Source organism: Gorilla gorilla, chromosome 5 (assembly GCF_029281585.2).
Source record: "Gorilla gorilla gorilla isolate KB3781 chromosome 5, NHGRI_mGorGor1-v2.1_pri, whole genome shotgun sequence".
NCBI lineage: Eukaryota > Metazoa > Chordata > Mammalia > Primates > Hominidae > Gorilla > Gorilla gorilla.
In genome coordinates this window covers 81,972,119-81,986,956 of record NC_073229.2, presented here as the reverse complement: position 1 = coordinate 81,986,956, position 14,838 = coordinate 81,972,119, and the positions used below count along the sequence as shown (strand labels likewise).

General features: G+C 34.4%; 1 long non-coding RNA gene across 2 annotated transcripts in view; it reads right to left on the bottom strand.

Annotated features, from left to right (window-relative positions):
- Positions 1-14,838, bottom strand: part of LOC129534382 (uncharacterized) — a 50,367-nt gene that overhangs the window by 26,284 nt on the left and 9,245 nt on the right. For both annotated transcript variants that reach the window (XR_008680969.2, XR_008680968.2), the window contains exon 2: positions 12,251-12,352. This is a non-coding gene — a long non-coding RNA (uncharacterized lncRNA). The remainder of the gene's footprint in view (positions 1-12,250; positions 12,353-14,838) is intronic.

Here is a 14,838-nt window from a genome sequence, read left to right as displayed (position 1 = left end):
TTTGTACATTAACTTTATTTCACCTTCACAATAACCCTCTAATCACATTTTTCAGATGAGGATACCAAGAAACTGTAGGTTATATAACCTGCCCAGGTTGCACAATAATTGCCAGAGCCAGGACTTCTCCTGCAGGCAGTCTGATCCAGAGTCCATTTTTTATCCATTAAACAACACTGTGTCTCAGTGTAACAGAACAAGACACAAACGTGATTTTCAAAGAAGTTACATTCAAGAAGCATCAAGACAAGAATGTAGATACACTATCAACTTATATATTATATAATATGCTCAGTTTTCTGCCAAAAAAATATATATATACACATACATACATACATATAGGCACGCTTCTTTTAGAAACTCATTCTGTCCAGAGCAATGTAACAGTGCAGTGACAGCTTCCAGCCACAAGACATACTATGTGTCTGCCCTGCCTCTCCCAGGAAGTGCAAAGGCAGAGATAGTGGATCCGTCCAGAACTCCGCATGACATATTTTACAGCCCTGATTAAGTGGCCTGAAGCCTGTCCCTTGTCAGTGTGGTCAACTATGTCTTTCACTCATCCCATCAACAAATAGTTATTGAGTGTCAACCACATGAAGAGGACAGTCTTAGCATTGCTGCCAGTCGTGCAAAGGTAAACGATACATACCTCTGGCCCTGAAGGAATTCGCAGTGTAGCAAGAGATCCAGGCTGCCATTTTGTGTTTCCAAAGCACTTCATGACCCAGTACTGTTCCACTAGGGTCTCACTGCTTACCATAAACCATAGTGAGATACATTTTATTTGGTGCTGTTTGAATTATTATTTGTATGCATTGCTGAAGGTTTTATCTCCATCGTAAACAGAGTTTTTCCTTGGAATATTTAGCATGATATTTTAAGGATAGCTGTTCTAGGGCATTCTGTATTCTATAGTCTTATTTTGTATTCTGCCCTATAGGTACTGAGCTATAAAAGTGACCCTGTGAAAATCAAAAATGCATGTCATCCTATTCACATACCAGTCAAGAACTGAGTTCAGAATTCTGTTCCTCCTGAAAAACTTGGGGACATTAGAAGCATCCAAAACAGAATTTTCTCCTGCACTGTCTGTGAGTATTCAGATCCTGAGATAATAACAGAAACTTGCTGATTTTTTCCATGTAAAAGAGAGAAGACTGACATCTCAATTTTTTTCCCAGACATTCTGATTCCTTTTTCTCTCAGAGCAATGTCAGAAAACCTTGACCTGTTTTTTGAAACAGACTGCATCAGTCAAGATCTCGTCTCGCTTAATATGTAGAAACAGCCCATCCTGAGCCTGGAGAGAAGAAAAATGAATGTCACCTCTGTGGGTCATCTTTTACTCCAACTTTAGAAACATTACCTAAAAAGCTCTAAAATATTAAGAGAAATTAAGAAAATTATTGCATATAATTTTCATGAAATTTAACAATTTGTTCTCTGAACTATGGTTCTAATTTTCAAAATATTAAAGCATATCAATTTGTGAATGCCAACACAAATGTTTTCACCTCACAAATACTGCACACACAAAAATAAACTTTTTAATTGGGAATTTTGTCATCTATACTGCACTGTAGACAAGTTCTAGAAGCAGCAGCCTTTCTTGGTGGACCACTGTGAATTTCTCATATTTAAGGACCAGTATTCACAGTTCCCTATTGTATGCCATGAGTGGACATACACCACAAATGAATAAAATGCAATTTGTGTATCTGTCCACAGAAACAATTACAGAACACTATATGAAAGACACAGCGCTCAGTGACTTCCATATATAATAGTTCATTTATAAGATGACAGATATAGGCCTTTATTCAAATGCCTACAATGTGTCACACATCGTTGTACATGCTTTAAACATATTATTTTCAACTCCCCCAAATTATAGAGGTAGATATTATGATCCCCAGTTTACAGATGGAATTCTGGAAGGTTACATTGTAAGTATGTTGTAGGATTAGAACTTCATTCTATGATTCCAAAGCTCTTGCTTTCTCTCAGTATAAAACCATAGGCAAGATGTGACAAGCAGTGAATGGATCCTACAATATCTATCTAGAAGTCTCTTCACAATTCACCAAAGTCCTACAAACCCAAATGAAACTCGTCGAGTGGAAGGGAAGGCAGTGGAAGTATACCAATTTCAATGTTTATAGATGATAAACAAGATAGACCAGATGTTATGTATACTCACGCAACACTAACTTTTTCTAAAACTCCTTGGGACTGGTTGAGAGATATTGTGGTCAATGGGCCAGGATGCTACAAAACCCAAGTCAATTCAAAGCCTCATATACATAGCCACACAGGCCCATACACAGTCTGTACATTGGCACATATACACAAATATATTTATGGCCCATCCTTTTCAAAACTAGACTAGGAATAACCAGCAATAGAGATGACAGGAAATACATAAAATAAACCATAATTTCTTTCTCCACCGTAGGGCCCATAGCTATTTATCCTGGCAGAATCCCTTGAAACCTTGAACACAGAGGTACAGAAATCCTAATCTCCTAGTTTACCACAAACTACCACAGAAATGACTGGTGTTTTTCAGGGCCAGTAAGAGAAATACATGGTAACTCTTCTCATGTGAATTGTATGAAAATGAGTTCATTCACAACTTCTGTGATGTATCCATACAACCTTTTTCCACTTCATCTATAAATAAAATTATCTATGTAAGAATATAGATATAAACATTCACTGAGGTACTAATGTATGCAACAGTAACAGGCCCAGTATCTTGTCCATGATAGATGTTTAATAAATTAAAATAAAGATACAGTACCTGCAAGTACTTTACAATTCTTCAGTGATTCTCAGAATTTGCCTAAATTTCAAAGGCCTAATCAGCCTTATAAGAAAGAAGCAGTATATCAAAATATGATTTTGGAGGTGGTAGAAATGTTATGGGATCTCTGAGGTGTCGCTTTTTCTGGCCAGAAAACTCTGTGGCCACAGGGCCTTTGCCCAAGTTCTTGTCCTGTGTCCAGGAAGAATGAGGTACACAGACAAGTGAAGGGTGAAGAAGAGTTTTACTTAGTGTTAGAACAGCTCAGAGGAGTGAGTAGCTTCTGTCTGTAGGCAAGTTGTCCAGTTGAGTGTTTGGCTTTTAGCAGAGAGGCGGCCCTGGAAAGAGTGGCTTCTGTCCACAGGCAAGTCATTCCCACATCTCAGCAGGTCCCTGAAGCTATCAGCAGAGAGGGTATCCCCTCTCTTTCTGGCAGGTCTTCTTTGCAGCTCTTAGCAGAGAGTGTACTCTTCTCTGCAGCTGGTCATGGCATTGTCTCCAACTCTCAGCAGAGAGGGTACTCCTTTCTGCAGCTGGTCATCAGGTCCCATGTCTCCCTTTGTCCTCTGGCTATCCTTTGCCCGGCTCTGACTGAGCCCAGGGCTTTTACGGACCTCAGAGGGGAGGAAGTGCATGCTAATTGGTCCATGGGTTGCCATGGGTGTGCCCAGAACAGGCACCACGAGTCCCCATTCTGGTCCACGGGACTGGCAGCCTGTCCCCCAGCCTTCAGGGCCTCCGTGGCCCAAAGGTGGGGCCTTACTGAGGACCCACATGCCTGTGGTCCCAGTTACTTGGGAGGCTGAGAGAGGATCACTTGAGCTCAGGAGGTCAAAGGTGCATTGAGCCATGATTGCCACCACTGCACTCCAGCCTGGGTGGCAAAGCAAGACCCCGTCTCAAAAAATAAAAATTAAAAATTAAAACATTACCTACTCTCACCAGGCATTTTACTCACATGCTCTCAAATTCTAACAGAAACCCTGCATGCTAATATTATTATGTCCATATTATAGCTGTTTAAATTAAGGCTAGAAAAATATATGTCCAGGTCACATGAACTGCTAAGAAACAGAGCCTGAATCTGATGACAGATCCAAGTGTATTTCAACACACTAGATTGCCTCTCTACAAAAGGAGAGCTCACATTCTAATTATTTCATAATACTGATCAACTTTACTATTATCATCCGACAAGAATTGAGGGCCTACTGGTCATCAACAAAACAGAGCACAGAGAAGCAGCTCCTTAAAAACACATAGACTAGTTGAACAACATAAAGAGATGATTAATACTTCAAGACAACATATATTACTGCTTAAGAAGTAATACAAACAAGGGTTACTGGAGTTTTTGAGGACTATCATGATCAGAATAAAGGACATTAGAAAGACAATCTTATTAGCACCCATTCAAATGATGTTGTAGAACAGTTTCTTAACCTTGACAATATTGATATTTGGGGCTGATTAATTCTTTGTTGTAGGGGATGTACTGTGTATTGTAGGCTTAGCAGTATTCCTAGCCTCTACCTACTAAATTCCTGCAGCACTGCTCATTAATGACTATCAAAACTGTCCCCCAGATATTGCCAATGGTCCCATGGGAGAGCAAAATCATCCTAGTTGAAAATGTGTTGTAGAAAAATATTTAAAGATATGCAAGGTTTTTAATAATATTATTTTAAGTAAAATAAATTTTAAATATTTTAATATTATAAAATTAAAATATTATTTTAAATAAATATTACTTTAAGTAAAACATAGTTATAAAATGTACTATCTGGTGCAATTTCATTTTTTGAAAAAATATATACATTTATAAAGAATAGAACTTTAAGAATATCAAATGTTAAAGTGATCATCAGCCTAGTGGTGGGATCATCAGTAAGTTTTCTTTCTTCATGGTGTATTTTCTAGTTTTTTCCCATTTACTACAATAAATATAAATTTCTTTTGTAGTATATTATGACAGTTTAGGAGTTTTAGAAATTTATTTATTTTAAAGATCTGCATAGGAAAACATCTAATTCTAGAAGAGCAAAAATAAATAAAAAAAGAAATAAAAATATTCCCTCATAAATTTAAACTCCAGGTTCGTGAGCCACACATATTTTTAATCTTAATTTCTTCTACCTTTGTGGTCTGGGGAATTCTAAGCTGTGAAATTATTATTATAATTAGAAAGAAAAAATTCATCCTGGATCAGTGGTGTCCCTGGATCATATAGCAAAAGAAAATGCCAAACTGCTCTGGAGGAATTCTTCCACATTCCAGGCTTTAAGGAAGGGGCATTTTCTACCAAAGGAAAAAAAAAAGGCAACATATCTTCAAAAATGAGTCACAATAACTTGGGGATAAATCCACCCTGAGAAAGAGTCAATAGACACAAACAGGAATGTGAAATAAATGAAAGAGAATATAAATGCAATATGTTTAAAGCAGTAAGAGAAGGACTTAATTGCACTACCCAAAAGGTAAGACATTATGAAAATAGGTAATCAGTAACTATCTGAAAATCAATGGAGTTTGAGAAATGAAAACTATAGTTGAAAAGAAAATTAGAGAACTGAAAAATAAATCTGAGAAAATTACTCTAGCCCAGAGACAGAAATCATAAAAAAAGAGTTAAAAATCATGGAAAACCAACTAAGAGTCCAATATCTTTTAAATAAGAGTTTCCAAAAGGTAATTGAAAGAATAAGGAGAGACAATTTAAAAAGATAATAGTGAAAAATTCTCAGAACTGATTACATCCAAGAATTCTCAGCCTTAAGAAACCTAACGTAAATAGGTTAAAAATCCACAGCCTCACATACAGCAGTGAATTGAAAAACTATGAAATAGACAACTAGATTGATACCTGACTTCACAAAAGCACGGTGAAGATTGGAAGTCAATGGGGAAATAACTTCAAAATGTTATGGAAAATAACTATCAGTCAAGTATTTTATTCTCAGATAAATATTATTCAACAGGGAGCACACATTTTTAAATATTGATACAAAGAATTCACAAGGAGTCACAATTAATTACTTTTCCTTAAAGAACTACTAAAAATGTAGTTTAGGAAGAAGGGAACTAAGCTAAAATGAATGCGAAATGCAAAGATGAGCAACAAAATGGGTAAATGTGCAGCTAAATCTAAACAGATACCACGGATATCTAAATCTAACAGATGCTAAATCTAAACAGATATTAGCGTAGAACAATAATAAAAATAAATAACTTGAAGGAATACAAACAAGAAGGAATTAAAACAGTGGCTCATTTCTCTCTTAGAAAACATATACAATTATTTATACCTAAAATGTCTGGAATTTGTTTTTAAATAAAGAAGAAATTACTTTATTTAAAATAAAGAATACGTGGAAGGGACGGGGGGGATGAAGAGGTATAGATGAAACAGGATGGGACTTTACAAGTAGTTATTGAAGCCAAGTGAAGGGTACATAATGTTTATTGTATGTTTCTCTATGCTTTTGTGAATAGATATGAAATTCCATTAGGAAAAGTTTAAAATAAAATACTGAAAGCAATAATATATAAAATAGAAAGGAGAATTCAAGTTCAAGAATTTTCTGTCTGGATATGTTTTGGGAGGAGTAGAGAAGTACTGATTTCCTTTAGACTTTGTTAAAACAAGAATGGTATGTTACATATTTAAGGGTAATTACTAAGTAAATAAATATAAAATAGATAATTTTCAAAACAATAAAGGGAAAAAAGAGAATAAAGAAGAGTAATCACTACAGTAGAAGGTAGGGATGCAGGGGATAGAAAAAAAAACAAAAGAAAGATACATTGAAAGTACAAAACAAGATGATAGAGATAAATAACACTAATAATTATAAATGCAAATAGATTAACCCAGTAAAATTTATAAGATTTGAGTATGGATTTTAAAAAGAAAATTCAGCTATGAGCCAGAGAGGCCATAGAAAGGTTGAAAACAAAAGGCAAATACTTAGCAGCATTAATATAATTTAGAATAGATTTTAAGGCAAAAACAAATTATTAGAGTTACAATAGGACATAACACAGTGAGCAAAAAAGTTGTTTGAACCAAAAACTTAAAATTATTCTTGACGTTTTGTTCTTTGACATTATAAATCCAAACCATCAGCAAATTATTCAGGCTCTGTCTTCAAAAGAAATTCCCAGAGCCAGAGCACTTTTCACTACCTCCACCTCTATCTATCATTTTGGTCCAAGTGATTATCTTTCCCCTCTGTTATGACAATAGCCTCCTAATGGTCTCCTACTACCACCCTTGTTCTCCTTCAGGCTGTTCCTAACACAGCAGCCAGAGTGATCCTGTTAAAACAAAAGCTATATCCTATCACTCCTCTGCTCAAAACCTCCCAATGGATTCTCATTTCACTCAAAATAAGAATCCAAAGGCATTCAGATAGCTCTCAAGGCCCTACTCAGTATATGTGTCCCATTACCTCTATGACCTGTCTCTTACTGCTTTCTGTCTCGCTTATTTGAATCTAACCACACTGGCTCCTTGCTTTCCTTAGAACATGTCGTCCAGGGCATATGCGCTTGTGGTGGCTTCTACCTAGAATCTTCTTCCTCCAGGTATCTGCAGGACTAGCACTCTTACCTGCTTCAAGCCTTTGCTGAAATGTCTCCTTTCAAGTGTGAGGTCTTCACTGTTCTCCATATTTAAAATTGCAAGTATTTCCTTCTAACATACCCTGTCACCATTCCCAGCAATTTTTCTACATTGTACACTTAACCCCATCTAAACAATACATATACATATAAGTAAACATATATGTACATGTATGTGTTTGTATGTATACAAACATGTAAGTACTTACATATGCACATGCATATGTATATATATGCATACGTATATATATGCATATGTATATATATTCATACGTATATATATGCATATGTATATACACACATACATATATTTTATGTTGTTTGTTATCTTTCTTCCATCAGTAGAATGTAGGGCCCATGTAAACAGCTTTTTCTTTCTTTTGCTCATTGCTATATCCCTAGTCCCTTAAAAACAAATGTGTGATACTCAATAGAATTTGTTAAGTGAATGAAGGAATTTGTTCACCTAGAAAATATAATTCTTTTGAGCTTATATGCATGTAACAACAAAGTCATTAAATATTCAGGGTAAAATTAAAAAGAATTACAAAGAGGAAATATTTGGAAATTTTAAAACATAGCTCAAAGAAAGACATCATAATGAGTGGTAGAAAAAATTAGAGCCAGGTAAGAATGAAATATATTAACATTGGTAACAAACACATAGTCATCTGATTTATAACAAAGGTACCAATTCAACTCAGTTAGAAAGGGTGGTATTTCCAATAAATGGTGCTGAAGCAGTAAGCTATAATTATAAATATTATAATCATAGACAAAAATTAAATTGGAAATAGTTATACACCTAAGTGTGAAAGCCAAAACGATCACATTTCTAAGAGAAACATAAGAGTATATACTCTTGATTTGGAGATAGATAAAAATTTCTTAAGACATAAAATGTACTAATCATAAAATAAAAAATTGATACATTTGACTTCATTAAATAAAGAACATCTGTTCACCAAAAGATATCATTAAGAAGGTAAAAAAAGACTAACTGCATACTGGGGAGAATACTTCCATCAAACAAAGAATTTGTATCCTACAAATCAATTATATTTTTACCCATAACGATATTTTCAATTATCTAAAAAGCAGAAAATACAATTTTAAAACAGGGAAAAAATTTCAGTAAACACTCTACAGGAAAGAATATCAATACACTATTTAGCCAATAAACATATGAAATGGTACTCAAACGCCATTAGTAATCAAAGAAATGCAAATGAAAATGACAAGGTGATTTCACATACCCACCAAAATGTCTAAACTTTAAAAGACTGACATCACCCAGTGTTAGCAAGGATGAAAAACAGCTGTAACATTCTCTGATTGTGGGATGAAATGTAAATTGGTATAAGTACTTTGAAAAACAGTTTGGCAGTATCTCTTAACTAAAACTAAACATTTATGTATTCTCTCCCCCCAGCAATTCTGCTTTTGAGTATATGCCCAAGGGAAACAAATAAAAAAGTGTGGTTGCCCATATAGAAATATCTCTGAAAATCTATTGACAAATTAGCAGAATTAATAATAGAGTATGGCATATTTTATGGATTCAAGATCATAATCAAAAAGCAAATATATTTCTATCTATCATGAACAAATGCTTTAAAAAGTATTTAAAAGCTACCATTTACAATAAAACATATCTAAAATATTAGTTTTTATGTATCCAATATAAACATTATTAAGTAACTATAAATAAATCTGAACATGTGAGGAAAGTATAAAAACTTCATTACTGAAGAAGGTAAATAAGACCTAAATTAATTGAAAAATATGCCATATCAAAAATGACACTTAAATATGGCCAGTCTCTGCCAACCAATCTATAGATTCAAAGCTACAAATTCAAAAGACTCTTTCCCAAAGTTTGGTTACCTATGGCTAAAATTCATCAGAGGAAAAGGTCAAGACTAGTAGGCAAGACAATTTTGAAGAGAAGTAATTAAAAGGCCATCACCCACAACATAATAAAATGTTCCATAATGCTACATACAGTAAGTTAAACAGTGTAGCATCAGCACAGTAATAACTTCCAATATACTCATAGATCTGGTTTCAAGCTGTCTTTTATAAACATATTAAATAAGATTCATTCGTAGCTAAGTAATATCTCAATAAACACACAACCTCATCAGTAATCAGTAAAATACAAACCAAGGAGAAACTATTTTAAACCCATTTGGTTGGGGAAAATTTGTTAATTCAATAACCCAAATCAGTACCAGAGATGTTAGGAAATGTTTTCATTTATACACAAATGCTGAGGTGCTAAAATTAATATAATTTGCTTTAGAAAGCAATTTGACAATACCTATAAAAGTTGAATACGGGCATATCCTATGAATCAACAATTCCACTCTTGCACATACCCACAAGATGAGGAAAACACAGATGTTCATTGGAAGACTATTGGCAAAATGTGGAAACAATCTAACTGTACCTCAGCAGAAAAACATTTGAATAAACTGGCATGTCTATATAATGAATATTATGCAGTAATTTAAATGAATGCAGTATCTACATGGATAAATCTTTAAAAATAATGTTAAGAGTGAATAAAAGAAAACTGCAAAAAAGATCTACACTGTTTATGCCAATTTTTTAAGCCTGTAAAATAAAGCAAATATTGCTTTGAGATGTGTAAATATATACAATAAATACTAAATAACATTCATAGGAATGCTATACATCAAATTCAGGAGAGAGGCTAACCTGAGAAGACAAGGTCAAGAAGGCATGGAATGGCTGGGCTTTAGTCATATGATGTATTTTTTTATCTAAAAAAAGAGAAATATTAAGCAAATTTGGCAAAAAAAAAAGTGTGTAATCTTCATAATGAATACATGGATTGCTATGTAACTTTCTATAGGTCTCCATTATGTTTGAAATATCTTATAATTTAAATATTTTGAGTAGTAGCTAGAATCATCTTTGGCTTAAAAAATGTGTTTCTCATCAGTAGCTATTCCACTGACAATTATATAGTGCTTTATCAAAATTTCAAAGGGAAACAGTTTATTCTCTTGTCTGTCAAACTAACGCTTGTGTATTTGAATCCTATTTTGGATCCCAGGAATCTGCACCCTCTCTCTGCCTGACCACTCAATCTTCCCCTCTTGTATCAGATTTCTGTGTTTCATTCACTGATGTGAGAACATGACAAGAGCAGCCAGATCTTAAATTCGCTTCTTAACAACAAAGCCAAATGTGTTACTTTGTTGTTACACAAAACACATTGTTGCTTTGTTTTCTTAAATAAAGCACTGAATCCATTTAGGAAATTAAAGCATGATGAGTCATATCTTCACAATCACACTAAGTATTCCTATACAAGGCTTCTACTCCAAGTATCCTCCTAAACTCCAATCTTTTCACCAGCTGCTGTTAAAGATAATCTTTGCTTCCTTTTTAACAGGAAATAAAAGGTTAAAAAAAAATAGCACCCAGGTGCTCACTGCTGTCTTCATATAGCATCACCTAGATGCTAATTCTGTTTTAGCTTAGAAACCAATCTTTCTAAACTGAGAGTTTTCTCAGATTGTGACAGTCATTGAGTTAAATATTTAACCTGTTTGGCACTAAGGAATCACTACTAACTACAAAAAAAGGAAAATTTACTATTTGTCAAATGAGGCAATAAAGGGTCCAAACTCCTAACAACAGATTTGGATTAGGAAAATACCGAATAATAGATCTGAACCTGATCAGCCATAAGTGACCTACTCAAGAGAAACAAATGTGTATTTAAAATTTCATCATATTTCTATATTTAACAGAAAATCAGCTTAGCAGTTAATATTATCAATGGGGGATATGTGAGTAAAGAAAAGAAATAAAACAGATACATTGAACTGGGTTTCTTATTACATCAACTTAAAGCATTTATTTAAATTTTGTCTACCCAGTATAACCAAATTGATTATTTTAATTAAACAACTTATCAAAAAATTACAAGTTGGCCAAATGCTTGAATTAACTTATTGTGTGGAATTGCTTAAGTTTTCTTTTCCCTTTTTCTTTTAAACACTAAACACTGAATAGAACAAATTGACAGCACTGTAGGTGAACAAAACATTTGCCTTTCTTTGTAGCAGGCTGATATAGTATGATACAGTATGACGTATGTTTGCTTATGTTCTCTACTAGCTTTCTAAATCAGCTCAGGATGTGCATTTTTGGATGAGTGTCCCATATTAAAATCTCTCTTTTTGTACTACATAACTTCCAAAGGGCTTGCACAACCCATCAAATACCAACACCTTTCATAAAAATTCAATTTCATAAAAACAAACAAAAAAAAAACAAAGCCTTCAGCACTTGCCCCTTAGACCTTTGCTGAATAAAAATATGGCCTTAAAAATCTGTTATACCTGTTTACTACCTAAACCTGACTAATCCACAAATTATACAATTCAGTTTTTAGATTTTTAAAAGTAATTATCCAACTGGTAAATTGGGTAAAAAGCAAGAATTATTATAGCAAGGCCAGAAGCTGCTTTAAAAATAAAGCTTTCTAAGCTAAGTGAAATGCTGTCTGTATAATATGTATGGAAAAGAATTGTCAGAGAATAATTATATTTTCTAATAGTTTTGATTTGGATTTACATTTTTAAATCAATAATAGCTACTGGATATGTTCCAACATTGTGCAGGTGTGGTTTCTTTGTACCCTTCATAATTGCTGGAGGAACTTACACCTGGCAATCCACCTTCATTGCTCTGTATTACTATGCAAAAATCAATACACTTTCTCCAAAATGTTTTTCTTTTACTTAAATTCCCCAGCTAATACAAACATAACTTTACCTGATAAAGGAGATGTTAATGAATTTGTTTTTTCTGGTTTTGCAATCCACTGAAATCCCTGCATTTCATTTCATTGTCTAAAACTGTTCACTGCTGTGATTTCTGTAAATAGAAAGCAAAGAACACATTTTAAAAATGTGCTTAACCTTGAATGAAATACTGAAAGCATATCCTTCATTTTTGGTATTAAGAGAAATTAGGAGGGGAGAGAGAAAGGAAAGAAACGCAGTTGTAATTACTTGAATACCTATATTCTAAACAAATTAAAATAAGGCATTTACCTGAAGTTCACTCATAGGAACTTAATATACTTACTACCTCTATTCCTTTATCTCTCTTTTATTTCCTCTGATTTAGAATTGACTTAATTTATAAGAAGATCAGCAAGCATTTGGCCAAGAAATTAGGCTGCAGGGAAATTTTCTTAGGTCTATAAAAGATTCTCTACAAGTTGAGGCAGTGGACAGACACACATAACAAGACAACTAGAAAAATAAGACAATTTAGGAAAGAAATCAAATAATGAGAGGCACGATGTATAATGAGGATTAAAATAAATCTTGCATGTAAAACATTCAACCTTTGTTACATAGTTAAGTGCTCAATAAATAGCTTAATGGAGTGCAAATCAGAGATCAGGTCTAAAAAGGTCAATTTGGGACTTAAATTTAAAAACTTGAACATCTTCTAAATTCTCAACAGAGAGTCTAGAGAGATTAACATCAGAGGGCTGGGAAGTAATCAAGTTTAAACTGTATCAAAGAAAAAAAGCAAGAAGTCAAGCCAGTGAAGAAAATAGAAGAATATAAAAAAATAATTCTTGCCTTTCATGCCCTTGAATAAAATGGATGTGATGGGATAATGATAGACTTTTTTATTTTATTTCTGGGAATTAAAATGCAATGTGGTGAGAGACTGATGGGTCGGCAATGGAGTTTTAATTGGAAAATACCAAAAGCCACTCAGAATGGATGCAGAAATTTGAAGTCCTCAAACGTCTACTCATGGGTGAAACTATGTTAAAAATCAAATGGGATAGCCAAGAATACCAAGAACCACGTAAATTTTGGTGGGAAAATTTGGAACAAAGATTAGGAGGAGGAACCAATTACAGTGAAGATGTATTATCTTGAGCTGAAATACAAGAAGATATCTGACTTTCCTAGCTAGCCACATAAAACTGAAAAAAAAAAAAAACAAAAAAAACAAAAAAAAAAAAAACAGAGACTGGCTTAGGTCCATTTAGCCTGTTGAAGCAGGAAGTAGAGATTGCATAGGTTTGTGACTCCTCAATTAAAACATGGCACACTGATTATCTAGTCAATTAAATTAGCAATTATTCCTTCCTATAGAATAGTTGGAAAATTGACTGTGGAAAGAGGCAAGCCTGGTGTGGGGAAAAGGACAGACGACATCAGGATTACTGTCTCACACTTGTCCTGTCAGCCAACTATTATCTAGGATGATTTAAGTGTTCAAGAAGAAGAACCATAGCCTCACATCTACTTAACCTTCTCAATTTTCAACTCCAACCATCTTAACTTACTTCAATATCAGTGACCCTTTTGCCAGTGTCACATGTTTAAGAAGTCATCAACAGGAATACTCCGCCTTTGAAATTCCTAACACCAATCATTTTCTCTGTGAACCTCCTGCCCTTGCTCTCAGCTTGTGCACTCCGTCATGCTTACACTAGCTCTCAATCTCTCCCTCCCTCCCTCCTTCTCTCTTCTCTTCTCTCTCTCTGTGTCTCTTTCTTCCCATCCCAAGATAACTATTCTTCAACTGTATTCACCTCTTCCAGATCCTTAACCACTTCATTTCATCTATAAACTGGCACTAGACAAAGTGATAGAGAACAGAGGTAGTGATGAGGAACAAGGATCTAAATAGCCAACACTGTCCCATAGGTACCACAAAGTCAATATGTATAAAATCAAAGTCATTATTTTCTCCCTTAACTTGCTTCTCTTCCTGGTTTTTCTATCAGTGCTATGTTCTATCATCAATTTCATAGTCTATGGCAGAAACCTTAATGAAGAGCTTCTCAACCTTGGCACCACTGACAGTTTGGGCTGGATAATTTTTACTGTAGGGATTGAACTTGTCTCCTGCCCACTAGCTGCCAGTAACACTACCCCATCCTCTAGTTGTGACAACCAAGATGTCTTCATTCATTGCCAAATATCCACTGAGGTTGTGGGATAGGAATCACCATCAGCTAAGAACCATTGTCTTAAAACCATCCTTTTTTCTTCTGCCTTGTATATGCGCCATTGCCATCAACGAGCCCCAATTTGTATTTTCTCTAATAATAATAGAAACCATTTATTGAATAAATCCTACATGTTGGGCACCGTGTCGGGTCTTTTAAATACAGTATCTCATAAATTTCTACATTCTAGGAATGTTGGAGTGATTATTGTGCCCATTTTAAATATGAGGAAACAGCTTTGGAGGGGTTCAGTCACTCACTCAAGGCCACACAGTTAATTTTTAACAAAGAAAGAATTTGAACTCAGGTCTGTTCCACTTGGGAGCCTGGGCAATTTCCCTCCATATTGCACTGACTCCTTTTTATCTCCCAC